The sequence below is a fragment of the Cryptomeria japonica genome, chromosome 6, assembly GCF_030272615.1.
Source record: "Cryptomeria japonica chromosome 6, Sugi_1.0, whole genome shotgun sequence".
In the NCBI taxonomy this organism is placed as follows: Eukaryota; Viridiplantae; Streptophyta; class Pinopsida; order Cupressales; family Cupressaceae; genus Cryptomeria; species Cryptomeria japonica.
In genome coordinates, this window is record NC_081410.1 from 237,045,381 (window position 1) to 237,059,921 (window position 14,541).

A 14,541-nucleotide genomic window follows, 5' to 3' on the forward strand; every position below is an offset into this window, starting at 1 on the left:
TTAACACATAGAGACTGAAATTTTTCAATAACTTTCATAATATTCATTTCCAAAACTACTGCATGCATTCTAAACATCTATTTTTTAATTTTTTTTAAAACACACACATCATTCAGAATGAGGGAAGAACTAAAATATTTTCTTTAAAACAACCACAGGAGGCCACCCAACCTGTATAGCTTTCCTGGAAGAACTTTGTTGGAGAGATTCTATCCTTCAACAAGCTTTCAATTGTGAAGTCCCAACCTCTTTCCAAACAACTCCAAAATCTTCCCCTTCTCAAGAATAAGTACTCCAAAAAATTTTAAAAATTCCTTTCATGCACAGCTGCCTCCTTCCCATGAACTCTCAAAAAGAAAAAGATATAAACCATTTTACCTAAACTTTTAGGTTTGCACATTTTTTTTTCAAAACCTAATATTTTATTATTAATAAAAAGAAATTTTATTTTCTTTCTTTTTTTAACTCCCACCAAAAAGATAATTAAAAAGAATATGCAAAAATCATAATCCCTTTCTTTTTCTTTTCTCATACTAAATAATTAATTTTCTAAAAAGGAAACTAAAGCAATACTTAATTCTAATTTATTATTTTATTTATTTATTATTTAAAATTATAGGAAACAATAAATGAAATTAATCTAATTTATTTTTCACTAAAATTTAAATAAGGTATATTTCTAATACAATGCAACTTGCAACCTAATTTAATAATTTCTTTTAATTAATTAAATTTAAAATCTCAATGCATAAAATACATAATTCAAAAATACCAACTATGGGATAACTCCATAAATTTAGTTAATTAATTAAATCCACTAAACACACAAACTGAGCAAACCCCAAGCAAAGACTCATAAAAAGTCAAATGACAAAATATGAAGGCTGAACAAACTGACATGACGACCAATTGACGACACCCACAAGAGTGTAATAGGGTAAAATAGGGTCAACTACTACCTCCTCCACTTCCATTGGACAAATATAAGGCATGCTCAGACCTGTGAAGCCAGGTGGAGATGATACCCCGTACCTACCCAGTACTTTTACCTGCAATAGCCTGCATCACTGAACCACACATGCATATATACAATATAGAAAATACGGCATACACACCGATGAAGGAGAATCGTGATGTTCCTTGTCTCACTGGAGTGAGTGAAGGAAAATTGTCCCCTTGCATCCAATACACTCGCAAACATGGAACATATAATTTCACATTGCATAGATAAAGTAAAGTGTCAGTACATAGCAATAATCCATAAAATACCATAAATCACAAGTACTGAAATATTGCAAATAAAGTATGCATCTCATATTCAAATAAAGCATGAAATAAAGTCATATAAGTCTGAATACCACATAATGGTAATGTATCCACTGAGAGTAAACAATAGTAAAATATGTGTCTAATAAGTTCAAATGAGGAGGGGTACTACATCTTGTCCTCCAAGGATCACCTTTACACTTACAACAAGATATCTCTTTTCACCTATCTTATCCTTGCTTGAAGAGTATTCCCTCTCTTGCTTGGTGTAAGATTTTGCCAAGATCAAGAGGCAATGGAAAGCACAAATAAGAGAGACAAAATATATGATAGAAATAAACTATATTCTATCAAGATGAACATACTGATCAATTGGATTATCAATCATTACATACAATGAATATGAGCCTGCTTATATACGCAAGGCTATATGGATATGTGAGCACACAAACATGACATGTGGCTCAATAAGAAACAAGGGTAGGTAGGAAATAGGTGTGGGTAGGTAGGAGAAACAATATAATATTCCACATGAGGTGGATCACCCACTGAATGTGGAGTGTAACAACAAGATCTCACCATAAAAGGTGGAAATTCTCCTACACACACTATCCCAATGTGGCACAAACACCGAAGTGTCTCATACCCAAACTACTATCAAATGCATGTACCTAAGTAAACTTAAGTAAGGTGTAATAATATCCAAGATGAATAATTATTTACACCAACACCCCCCCTTAAGTGCAACTTAGGGGAATGCACTTAAGTCTACAATGCAACTAAGCAATGGAAGATGGGTCCCGGCTATAGGGCCATGTTAGGTACCCATGTACAAATGCAAATGCATGAAAACCAATGCAAGGAAATCTCTCACAAAGCGAGGAAAGAGAGAAAAACCCAATGGGAAAAAAATCTCCCCCAAAAGAGAGATGAAAACTAGATACAAAGAACTCTCATAGAAGTATGTGAAGGACAAAACCCCATGTGAGTAAGAAGTCCCCCCCATATGAGAGAAGAAGAAGGGAGACTAGGAAGCCCCCCCTCAATCTAGAATCTACACCAATGATAGAAGCCAGAAGATGAATGAAGAAACTATTCCATTAACGTCGAACAACATTCCTCCCCTTAGGAAGAAACAAAACCAAAGGTGTATCCATGAAGTCTCCCCAACCATGAAGGGAAGATGAAGCAAAAATACTTTAGATGAAAGGAATCTCTAAAAACTGCTCAAGTGTCCCCATGTCGATGCTAAAAGGTACCCCCTCCAAAGGTGGTAAACTGTGCCACACTGCTGAAAAAGGCACTCCAAGATCTAGTGGAGATGAATGTAGAACAATATCCAAAGACTCATATGTTTCCTCAAAAGATAAAGAGACCTCCTCCAAGTGTTGTAAAAAAGTATCCACAATCATGTCAACCTCTAAAGATTGATCATGTAGAGAATGCACAAGAAGGTCAAAGTTATCCCTCACAACAATCAAAGAAGGATCATCTTCATCAAAGAGAAGATGAATGTCATGAATGGTGTCTCCCAAATCTGCAATGTAGGAGTCCACAAACAAACCTGCAATGTCTGTCAAGTAGGCATCCCAATCAACTGAAGCTGGAAGACATGAAATATCCTGCTGCACTGAATCATAAGAAGGCAAAACTGTCACACTATCTGCATCATCAAGTGCAATAGGTGGTGTGATATCACTAGAAGGAGATTAAATGCAAGGCTCAAGAACAGGGTCACATGTGAGAATCCCCAAGTTCAAATGCCCAAAGTTCTCCTCAAAATCTGAATCATCAACATAGGAAGAACCAACCTTATCAATAGGACCAAAATATGAAAAAGAGTACAACCGAGATGCATGTTCAACCACCCCAGTCGCAATGATAGCTCCACTCTCCAAGTCTCTAATGATAACTGAATCAAGTGTGAACTCCACAATTTTCCTAGTTGCCCCATGTGTGATTTGATGGATGGAAAGAAGATTATTTGTCAAGTGGGGTACACACAACACATCATTGAAGGAGTTATCCCCAATGGCAATAGATCCTTTCCCAATCACATCCATGTATGTATGATTGCCCATCAAAATCTATGGCATGTGGCAAGGCTCAAATGTAGAAAACATAGACTGTGAAGATGCCATATGATGAGAAGCCCCTGAATCTAGAAGCCATCTCCTTGAATCATGACTTGTAGTAGCACAAAGAGCTTGTCCCTTTCCTTTATCTATCCCAAAAGAGTGATCCTTTCCTTTATCCTTGGAAGAAGAAGCCGATGTAGACATTCTAGAAGGTAGGTTGATTCTATTATTTTCAAGAAGATTCTTCAACTCATCAATATCCTTCTTATAACAATGATGTTCATCATGTCCTGACTTCTTGCAATATCCACAAAAAAGATTGTCCTTATATGATTTCCTCTTAGGTGAGAATGGTGAATCACCTTGTTGTGGAGAGGAAGATTGTGCTCCATCTTGTTGTGGTTTTGACTTAGGTTGCTTTTGATTCTTACCTTTTCCTTGATTACTTTGATTACCTTTGTTACCTACCTACCCTTATTTCTTATTGAGCCACATGTCATGTTTGTGTGCTCACATATCCATATAGCCTTGCCTATATAAGTAGGCTCATATTCATTGTATGTAACGATTGATGATCCAGTTGATCAGTATTTTCATCTTGATAGAATACAGTTTACAACCTTAGGATTAGGTGTTGTTGTAATAGTTTCATTTACATAATGAATGAGTCCTTTTTCTATTAGTTTTCTTCATGCCTTAATTTTCCATGATGCATAAAAATGAGGAGTTAAAAGTGGAAATTTAGGAGAGCCCATAGCACCAAAATAAAAAAAACACAAGATAGAGAGAGGCACAATCACACAAGACCCCCCCCCCCAAAAAAAAAATACTCAATCAAGAAATCCCCCAAAATGGTGATTTTGGCACTTTATACTTAGTTCATATACAATGGGCCACTTGCAAAACAAGGCAAAATGGACTTCTGATTTCAATTTACAACTTCTCAAAAATGAGATCTAAGAAACTTCAACAAATACTGCTAGTGATCTAAACTAAGATCCAAGGAAAATACAAGTACCAAATATGCCAAAAATGGCCAAATATTGAAAGTACAAGTTTTACTTAAAATCACTGCAAATAGATGGCAGATTATGAAAGTAGATGAAAAAATATGCACTTTCAAAAAAAATGGCACCTGAAAAGGAGTCCATATGAGCCCAAACGAAGCCTCCAAATTTATAAAAATCGAGATTTCATGATTTCCAAAAAATATATATCCAAAAATCAGAAAACTCCTACACCACTGTATAGATCACAAAATTCTACCCCAAAACAAAAAAAATTGCTCGAAAAAATGAGTCCGAATGAGTGAGATATCTCTATTTGAAAAATGCCTACAAAATTATAATTTCTGGAAAATTTCCGCTGTAGCATCAAACTTCAAATACCTCTAGATTTGGCCTCCAAAGTCTGATTTGGATGAAACAAAAAAACAAAACTAACTTTCTTGGTCCTCCTCAACCTAATGGTAACCTCAGATTTGACCTATCAAGCTTCAATAATAACTTGCAATAGAAAACTCCAAAATACACAACCCCAAATAGCATCAAATTTCTCTCAATTAGCAAACCAATGACACTCTAATGGCTCTGATACCATGGGAGATTTTTCCAAGATCAAGAGGCAATAGAAAGAACAAATAAGAGAGACAAAATATATGATAGAAATAAACTATATTCTATCAAGATGAAAATACTGATCAACTGGATCATCAATCGTTACATACAATGAATATGAGCCTACTTATATAGGCAAGGCTATATGGATATGTGAGTACACAAACATGAAATGTGGCTCAATAAGAAACAAGGGTAGGTAGGAAATAGGTGTGGGTAGGTAGGAGAAACAATATAATATTCCACATGAGGTGGATCACCCACTAAATGTGGAGTGTAACAACAAGATCACACCATAAAAGGTGGAAATTCTCCTACACACACTATCCCAATGTGGCACAAACACCCAAGTGTCTCATACCCAAACTACTATGAAATGCATGTACCTAAGTAAACTTAAGTAAGGTGTAATAATATCCAAGATGAATAATTATTTACACCAACACTTGGATTTATGACATTGTTGCATAGCAGATATCTTCTTTGTGACGAAGGTTGGTATCCTTGTTCTACTTTCCTTAAGATATAAGTTCATTAGACTATGTTGACATCTTAAGGGGGGGGGCACACACACTACTCCTTTGTACTATACTCCTCTCATGCATTGAACAGTGGCACATTCTTGGAACCAGAGGGAAACCTCTTAGAGAAAGATGTCGTCACTTTGTATAGTGAGTCATTCTCGGAACCAGAGCATGGTCTCTTAGAGCGAGATGTCTTCACTTTTTATCTTGTACAGTGAGACATTCTTGGAATCAAGGGGAAACCTCTTTGAGAAGGATGTCATCACTTTTTCTCTTGTACAGTGGGTCATTCTCAGAACCAGAGCACGGTCTCTTACAACGAGATGATGACACTTTTCTCTTATGTGGGGTGATTATTCTCAGAACCAGAGCATGGTCTCTTAGAGCGAGATATCACACCTTTCTTGATACTTGTACTATACATTCTATACAGGTTGTAGCGTACTCAGGCATAGACTCCTATGAGGCGCTTTGAACCTAACTTGCACACATGCGCATGAGGTTGAGTGGAACTAATGGAGTTCTCACTCTCTCAATGGATCACCTAGGCAAGCTCTAGGGGTGAGATTTTCTATGTCCTCTCCATGGATCACCTATTTTTAGGGGTGAGACATCCATGGTTTCTTTCTTCTTCGCCTTTCTTCTCATGGATCACCAAAGTGTGTTTTCATTTTCTCTTTCTTCTTCCTCTCATGAACTCATAGTTTTACTATTGATAGTTCATGGATGATGTCAACTTTTCTATTTTATGTGATCGCTCGTGTTTATGTGATGGCATTGGTCTTTGTGTCCTGATTAGTTGTTGAGACATATGAGCTCAAGATCTCTTCAGCTAGCTAGTTTGTCGTCTTGTGTCTTGTTCTTTTTGTGTGTCTTTTTGCACTTTGTCTTGTGTGTCTTGTGCCTTTTCATTTTGTGTGCTCTTGCATATGTCGGCATGAGTTAAGACCCTAAGATTGGGGGCTTTTTGCTCCTCAATATTAGTTATGTCTTATACTCCTTGTGGTCTTGCTCTGCATTTCTTAGCTTCATCTCTCTTTTTTTCTACTTCATCGGCACTAGTGGCGTAATCCATGCTCCCGCTAAAGTGGGGGCTAAATGTAGTGTCATAAAATTGTGACCCCTACAATTTTAACCACATTTGGGGTCCTCACCTTGGCGAAAGCATCTCCTTCCTTAACCAGGACCTATTTCTACATTTCCAACCCTTCTCCCTTCCTCCTTCATGTCTTGTATTTTCTCTAGACCCTGTTTGGGCCCAAAAATAGGGCAAGATAGGGGTGTGGTGCCCCTGCCCCCCTAAAATAGGGGCATGGCGCCTACCTCCTAGGGTGGTCCTATGTGTGGGCTGCCCGATCTCCTATGCATTACTTGTCTTTGGGTTTGCAATTCCTCTTTGTCGGCCTTCGGTGGTTGAAAATTAATCCTTGAGGCATGTATAAAAGGGAATTAAATACCCTCATTTAGGAGAGGACAATAGATGGATAGCACATAGACGGATAGAGAGCATAAGGAGAAGATACAAGATTTCAAGGTCATCATCAATCATTCAAGTCTTCTTCATTCATCCATAGGAGCAACATTACAACATTCATTTGCAAGCATGTGTGTGTGTTAGGGTTTTGTTATGTTACATGCCATTCTATACAACATTTGTGATTACATTCAAGAAGCAAAGCAATCATCATCAACAAGTTGCAGATCAACAAGGTATACATCTCCATTGTTTACATTCAAGCATTTTCAATTACTTTCTTTCTAGGTTGATCCCTCAACTAGGGTTTGACTGCGGCAAACCCTTATCCACAACCCCCCTTTCTTCTCTTTTATGCGTGTAGGTTGCAAGTGTGCAGTTGTAATTGCAGTTTTGGGCTTCATTTGCAGAGATGAAAGAACCCTTTTCATTTCGTGGATTTTATGGCAGACCATGTACATTCCCGCCACGGTCCCGCCGACTTTTCTCCAAACTTGCATTGCAGATCCGCATCAGTTTAATTAGCTCAAATATGAAGTTACGTCATGATCTCGAACTGGTAGCACCTCATTTCATTCATTTCCTCTCTCTTTTTCACATAATCAACAAGTCAACTTTCTAATTTACAAAAGAGGGTAAATCACACTTCAACCACTTGCAATCCACTTAGTATTCAGATCCTTGTCTCTCTTAGATTTGGATCTAGTGGATTCAACCCCTCTTTTGAATGTAAAGTTCCTCCCAAGTGAAAATCATCCTAGTGGCTTCCTTTCTCTCTCCTAGGTGGGGAGTCACTAGGATCCAATTTTCTACTTTACAACTTCTTGTCCCCTTCTTTCTCCTGAATCACACCTTCCCTCTCTCTCAGCTACTCTTTAATTCTTCTCCATCCATCCTAAGCCTCTTCTCACCTAGCCTCTCTATCATCGTCAGCTCTCCAAAGCAAGAAGGGACGATGGGGGGGAGTAACGTCTATAGCATATATTCATTCTCCTCCAATATTTATAAATCCCTTTCCCAATCTTGTCATAGACAAGAAGGAGTTCAATCCCTCCTTCCATTATTCTCTCACACATTCTCTCATCACCCATTTTGCATCCTCCTTAGACCCCAACTCCAAACACCAAGCCAAAAATATTGAGGCAATATTGACATTGTTCTAAATCTAAAAGAGGAAGTCATGTATGCCTCCCCCAACATAATATCTACCATTCTTAGAAACCTTGGATCCTATATTTTAAACACATGCCTTATTTTGTCTTATGTTACCATACATTTGAAGGTTCCCTAGTGTTTTATAGTCCCCAAGGAGAAACTGTCTTCCATGTTAAGTACTCACCACAAACATAGCTTCTTCCATTATTTTTGGGCACCCCTAAACCTACACTGCATGACTTGTTGAAGAAAAATCCAAGATACCTTTTCTTGACTTCACCACGGGTAGTATAAATACATTGAAGCACCTTCTAGAAGCTCGGTCAAGGAACATGTGAATTTCCCTTCACACATTTTTTTGCACTCTTCGATTAGAAAAATGAGAATGAGGAGAAGCAAAGTTTGATAGTGGTGACATCCTCAACCTGCCCTCACCTGCCAAATCAAATACCCCATCACCTTCTACTTTAAATCTTGTACTACTCCTTGAATTCAAAGGGGACAAGATTAATATCATGCCACCAAAATTTTTACTCCTTAGAGAGAGAGAAACCCTAGTTTGAAGCTCTTTCGGCCAACATATTCCCCTCTCTCTTTGTGGGATAATTTAAAATTTGCGAGCTTCATTAACTAGCTCAATATTAGTTTGATCCACTTTTTTAAATTCTAATTTTGAGCTTCTCCTCTCATAATGGCTTGCACAATGATTTGAGAGTCACCTTCTAAGTGTAATTTCGACACAAATAGACAAGTTGCAAGTTTAGTAGCTAACAAGGCAGCTTGAGATTCAACTTCATTGTTGGTTCCATCCTTCAATCTTTGAGCTCCAACTGCCATGATTACTCCATACTCATTATGAGCCACACAACCAACACCCGATACCTATGGATTCTCTTTTGATGCTGCATCGAAATTGATTTTAATCCAACCTTCATCTGGACTCTTCCACACCACCCTTCTAGACTTCGTAGGGAAAGGATCAACCCTTCCAAACCCATTAACAAGCCTTAATCTATATAATTTTAATGTTAATATAATAATATGTAATTTATTAAAATATTATTTTCCAAATAGTTTCAACATCCTCCCCAACCACTAATAGCTCTACTCGAAGATATTTTTATTCCATCCTTAATTGATAAAGATGTAGTGGAAGTTGGATTTTTGTTAAGTATATCGTTTGTTGTTGCATGCATGTGAAGTGTGGAGATATTGACACAAATAGCTGGATAGAATACCTTAAAGGATGATGACCTTGTAAAGTGCACAAATTTTTCCTTGATTGTGCAAATTATTTGTTGCCCATTTTCCTTGAATCCTGAATGAGATATTTTAGTAGAATTTACAATAGCAATTGGTTCGTTTGCCAGTTTTGCAAATGTTAAACAATAGACAAGACATGCAACATATTTAGCAAAATAACTCATAGAAATTTGGTCTCATGAAATATAATTTTAATAAAATATGTTCAAAATAGTTTACTTAAATGCAATAGAAATATTAAGAAAAATATAACTAGCAAGGGTAACACCAAAATCCAAAATATTTTACTAGCATTATCTCAGCTTGTTCCCTAATGGCATGTTGGAATGATGTATGGGTGTCGATAAAACATAAAGAAATAATATATAAAGAATATATTATTAATATAAAACTTGGCCTAAATGTTGATCTTACTAGTTTACTAGTTTACATATATTTTTAATATAGGACTAAATATGCACACCAAGTATTTGGAAAAATTCCCAAATGAGATACGATATTGTGGCTTTTATAGTTTTAGGCTATGCACATAATGGAAAAGGGTTGCGTTTGGCTAATATGCAAAATGGATTTATATATTTTTGGACTAGACTGTTAGATAATTAAAGAGAAATGTGAATATTAAGGGTCTCAAAGTTCCTAAAATCAAATACACAGTACTTGATACGATAATCAATGAACCTTGGGGTCTACATGGAACATTTATAGCCAAGATTTATTATTCTACAATAGAATTCAAATGGCTATGGGTGTTCTCTAGGAAAATATTAATGATACTAGCATACATAGGCATCATGTTTACAAGGCATTGACTATATTTGAATATCTAGCATAAAATGGATCTAAACATGTTAATGACATTTTGGAACACACCTTCCAAATTTTCACACTTTCAAATTTTATGTTTGGCTAAACTAAAATGAAAAATATTAGGGCATCAATGTTATAAAGAAGGCTTGGATCATTCTATTTATTTTCAATGACAAAGATAAAATACAAATGAGATAGAAGGTAGTAGCCAATAGAGACAAGTATGATGGCCTTTGTTCATCTAGAGGATAGAAGCCTAGTTCGTACTCAAGGTTTTTTAGTGGATATAGTATTGATTATTATGATTATGATTATTATGGAAGTCATAATGGTGGAAATTTTGATTATAGTACTAAGAAAAGAAAATATGACTATGCTTACCGATTGACATTTTTGGGCACCAAGTCCATGGTGTATGAATATTGCTGAAGACTTAGAATACGCTCCAATATCTTTCATTTTGTCAATATATTGTGTCAATCACATTCCTTAAAAAAGAAACTACACACTCTCTCATCCCATCCACAATTGTTTTCCTTTGGTGAGAAATGTCCAGTCCTAACAAAGGGACTAACTACTGATCTACTAATGACATAAGTGTGGATGGGTTTTGATATCACCTTAGAGTTAATTAATATACTCTTTTGTTACCTAACTAGAGTTAATGAACATATTTTTCTTTAAGAAACAACTAAATTTGGATCTTCTAGAAAGATGCACTACTAAGGATTGTGGGGCCTAAACAAGTTATGTGTTGTCATAGCACAAAAATGATGGTCCAATGGGATAAGGTACATCTATCCTACATCCCACAAGGGCATGATTGAGTTATATTGTTTCTACTTAATAGTTCCAAATATATAAATTTATAGTTGATGCATATACTTCCATACAAAGACAACAAAATGAGCTAATAGCCTAGATTACACTTTTTGTTTATATCATAGAGTTTACCATAGTGGCCTCTAATGCAATAGCAGAACTTACATGATTGTATTAAATTTGATCCAAGGAGAATACTCTCATCGCAATCAATTGAAACAAAGTCAATAAATAGTAGAAAAAATTGAAGGAATAGCTACTACAAGATTGTCACAAGTAGATGCAACATAAAATTTAGAGTCATGGATATGACAATTTTAATTCTCTACCAAGCATAAATCAATAGAGAAAATGACCACCCAATTTAAAACTTTTTAAGATTTGGAAGCATGTAGCTTCTCTACAAATAGCTACATGCCAATAAAGCCAATAATGTGAGATGCCATGCAATATTTCAATTCATTAGCAATCGTGGTCATCTAAAAATAATAATTAAAGGTTGGAATAATTTTTTTGGAGTGTTAATTTCCAAAAAAGAAAAAGAAAAAATTAATACCTAAAACTCATATATGTTTAGTATGGGAACAAGGGATAACAATTATCTTCATTTACAAAGAAGGATTTGATAATTAAACTAGCCTAGTAAAAGGAAGAGGCAATCTATGTAGAAAAATCTAATTAAACTTGGACCAAGAAAGAAGATAATATAATCTTTTTCATAAAGTAGTCATAAATAGATGATATATTAATCAAATCTAGAGGCTTATGACAAGTCAAAAAATAGATAACTGGATATGACATAAAACCTCGATAAAGTTCATCTTCTGTTAATACTCTTCCTAGCATATAAATGGAAAATTAAAGAATGAGCATAGTCTAAGCTCATGAATAATATTTTGAATCTTATTGAGATAAAAAAAAAACCATTCAAATCTCCATGAGATCAATTAATAAGGGAGAATTAAATGACATCATCTTCTTTGAGAAGGACCAAGCATTGGAACTTGATGGATTCTTTGCATACTTATACTAGATATTTTGTCTGATCATAAAATATGATCTCATTATTATTGTTGATGAATTCAAACTCGAATAAATGCTAATGGAACAATGCTACAAAACTAAGCTTGATTTAAAAAAAAGGCAAGATAAACATGTTTCTAAATTGGTATCAAAATTTATAAAATCACAAAGTAACATTCACGCGTAAAGAATAATTTTAGTTTCTAAACCATGATCATTATATTAGAGTGCTAAAAATAAAATAAAATTAGAATCACTTACTTCGAAATTTTTTGTGAAATTATCTAATCCAAACCCAACTAAATAAAATTTGATACATCTAAGGAACCCATAATAAAGCTTTTGGTACTTGCTTCCTTCTAACTTCTTCATGGAGATGGAGTTTCTTCTACAAGCACCATTCTATTTCTTTATTCCCAAGGGGAGACATGTTTCTTGTCATAATTGGATTCTCTTTTAGATTCAAACATTCTTTAGTGGTTTTGAGGATACTTCATTATGGGGGGTAATGTTGTCTATATCGCTCCCTTCATTGGAGGGGTGATAGTATTGTATTCTATTATTGGGGGGTATTGATGTTGAGACCTCCATATATCACTTGATCTATCACTTGTACATGATTTTCATTATCTCCTTTTTGGAGAGGAGTTTTGTCCCATGAGGTTTTATTTTTTCTCCATTTCTAAGAGATTAGTTGTGTGTGGGTACCTAACATGGTCTAGTTGTTGGGACTCATATTGAATTTTCATTTCATTTTGCATCATTTGCAAAATAATTTGTCTACCTATCTTGCACTTATGGTGGGGGTGGGCGGGAGGTTTTGAGGGTGTTAAAGTGAATATGATTTCTTAATAAGGTCTTGAACCTTGATTTGTAGTGATGGGGGCATAATTCACATGTTAAGTTTACTTAGAAATACTAGGTAATTAGTTGTCATAAGTTAGATGCCATAAAGTTACTTCATGTAACTTATTATTTAATATTGTTCATAGGATCATGCTATTTATCCTATGTGGTTTTCTAGGAGTTATCTATAGGAGTTGAGAAAATACAACACCACAGGAGCCCAAATAATCTCTGCAAGCTGAAAAACCTGTTACAAGGAGAAGCAATGAAGCAAATCATAGAAGGAAAGAATACACAGGAAAAATATGCTCCAAAAGATGAGAGCTCAATAATCTCCAAAATGTATTGTCAATAATAATCCTTCTTCATACAATGAAAAGAAAGAACTCAACCTTTAATAGGTCAAGAAACCCTAAAAGGGAAAACCTAGGTTTGCACATAATAATTAATAAAAGAATTAATTATATGCACCTAAAGTTAGCTTAAGTGTAAAAGAGATAAAGGGAACTTAAATAATTAAACAAATAATGTTTAATTAATCAAGTAAATAGCCAAATACTCTAACACCCCCCCTTAAGCTAGACTTAGGGAGAAGCTAAAACCTAGAACAACTACTGAAAGCAATAAAGATGGGTCCCGACAATAAGGCCTGATCAAGTACCCAAATACAATGAAATCTCTATGAACTGGAGAAATAGAGAAAACCACGTGGGAACAAAACTCTACTCCAAAAAGAGATGAAAAAGAATATCACTGAAGCATGAAGAACTTGCAAACTCTATCAAAGAATAACTGCTGATCTGAAGAAACTCCACTGAAATAGAACATGACCAGGTAGAGAAGACTGTAATCTGTATGAGTGCCCTCAAATGACACTACTCGAATCAGGAGGCAAACAAGGAAAAAACAACTGAAATCGAAGATACAGATGGCATGAGAAACCAAAGCCTGAAGAGCTGATCAATCGAACCACGGAAGCAGTAGAACCAACAGGATAAACCTCCCCATAATGTGGAAGTGGGAGAGGGACAGGAACACTGAAAAGGACAACCAAGAACAACTGCATGACGAAGAACCAAGAACATCAAAGGTGCTGAGACACATCATCATGAGGCGAATATCATGGAAGGAACACTCACTTGACAAAGGAAGATGGCAAACAACAGGAAAACATCAACCCCCTCATGGCACTTGATCAATAGTGCATGTACAACAAGACACAAGATATGCAAGATTCCAAGTAAACAGGCATGATGGCACTTTATCTTAGTGCGTTTGCATAAATACAAGCTACAATGATAATAAGACTGCAAAAAAGAAACGTGAACCAAAATAGAGACATCCTACTCAGAGAAGAGATCCCAAGACCTGAAACAACCATGATATCCACCAGAGTGTTGAAAAGAAAAAAAATGAATAAAATATGCATGGAGCAGAATCTAGAAATAAAAATTAGATGGCTGGAAAGTACATAGAACACGCTTTCCAAAAATATAAAATTTTCAAAAAACGGAGGTCAGATGCTCATTCTATGGCTTCCAGAGTGCAAAAACTAGACCTCACTTTGACTAGAAAAAAATATAGTCAAACAGAAAAATTGGAAAAAATTACCAACACCATGAGGTCGGCCTCGGAACTATCTTTCCGATGCCTATTCGTTTTCG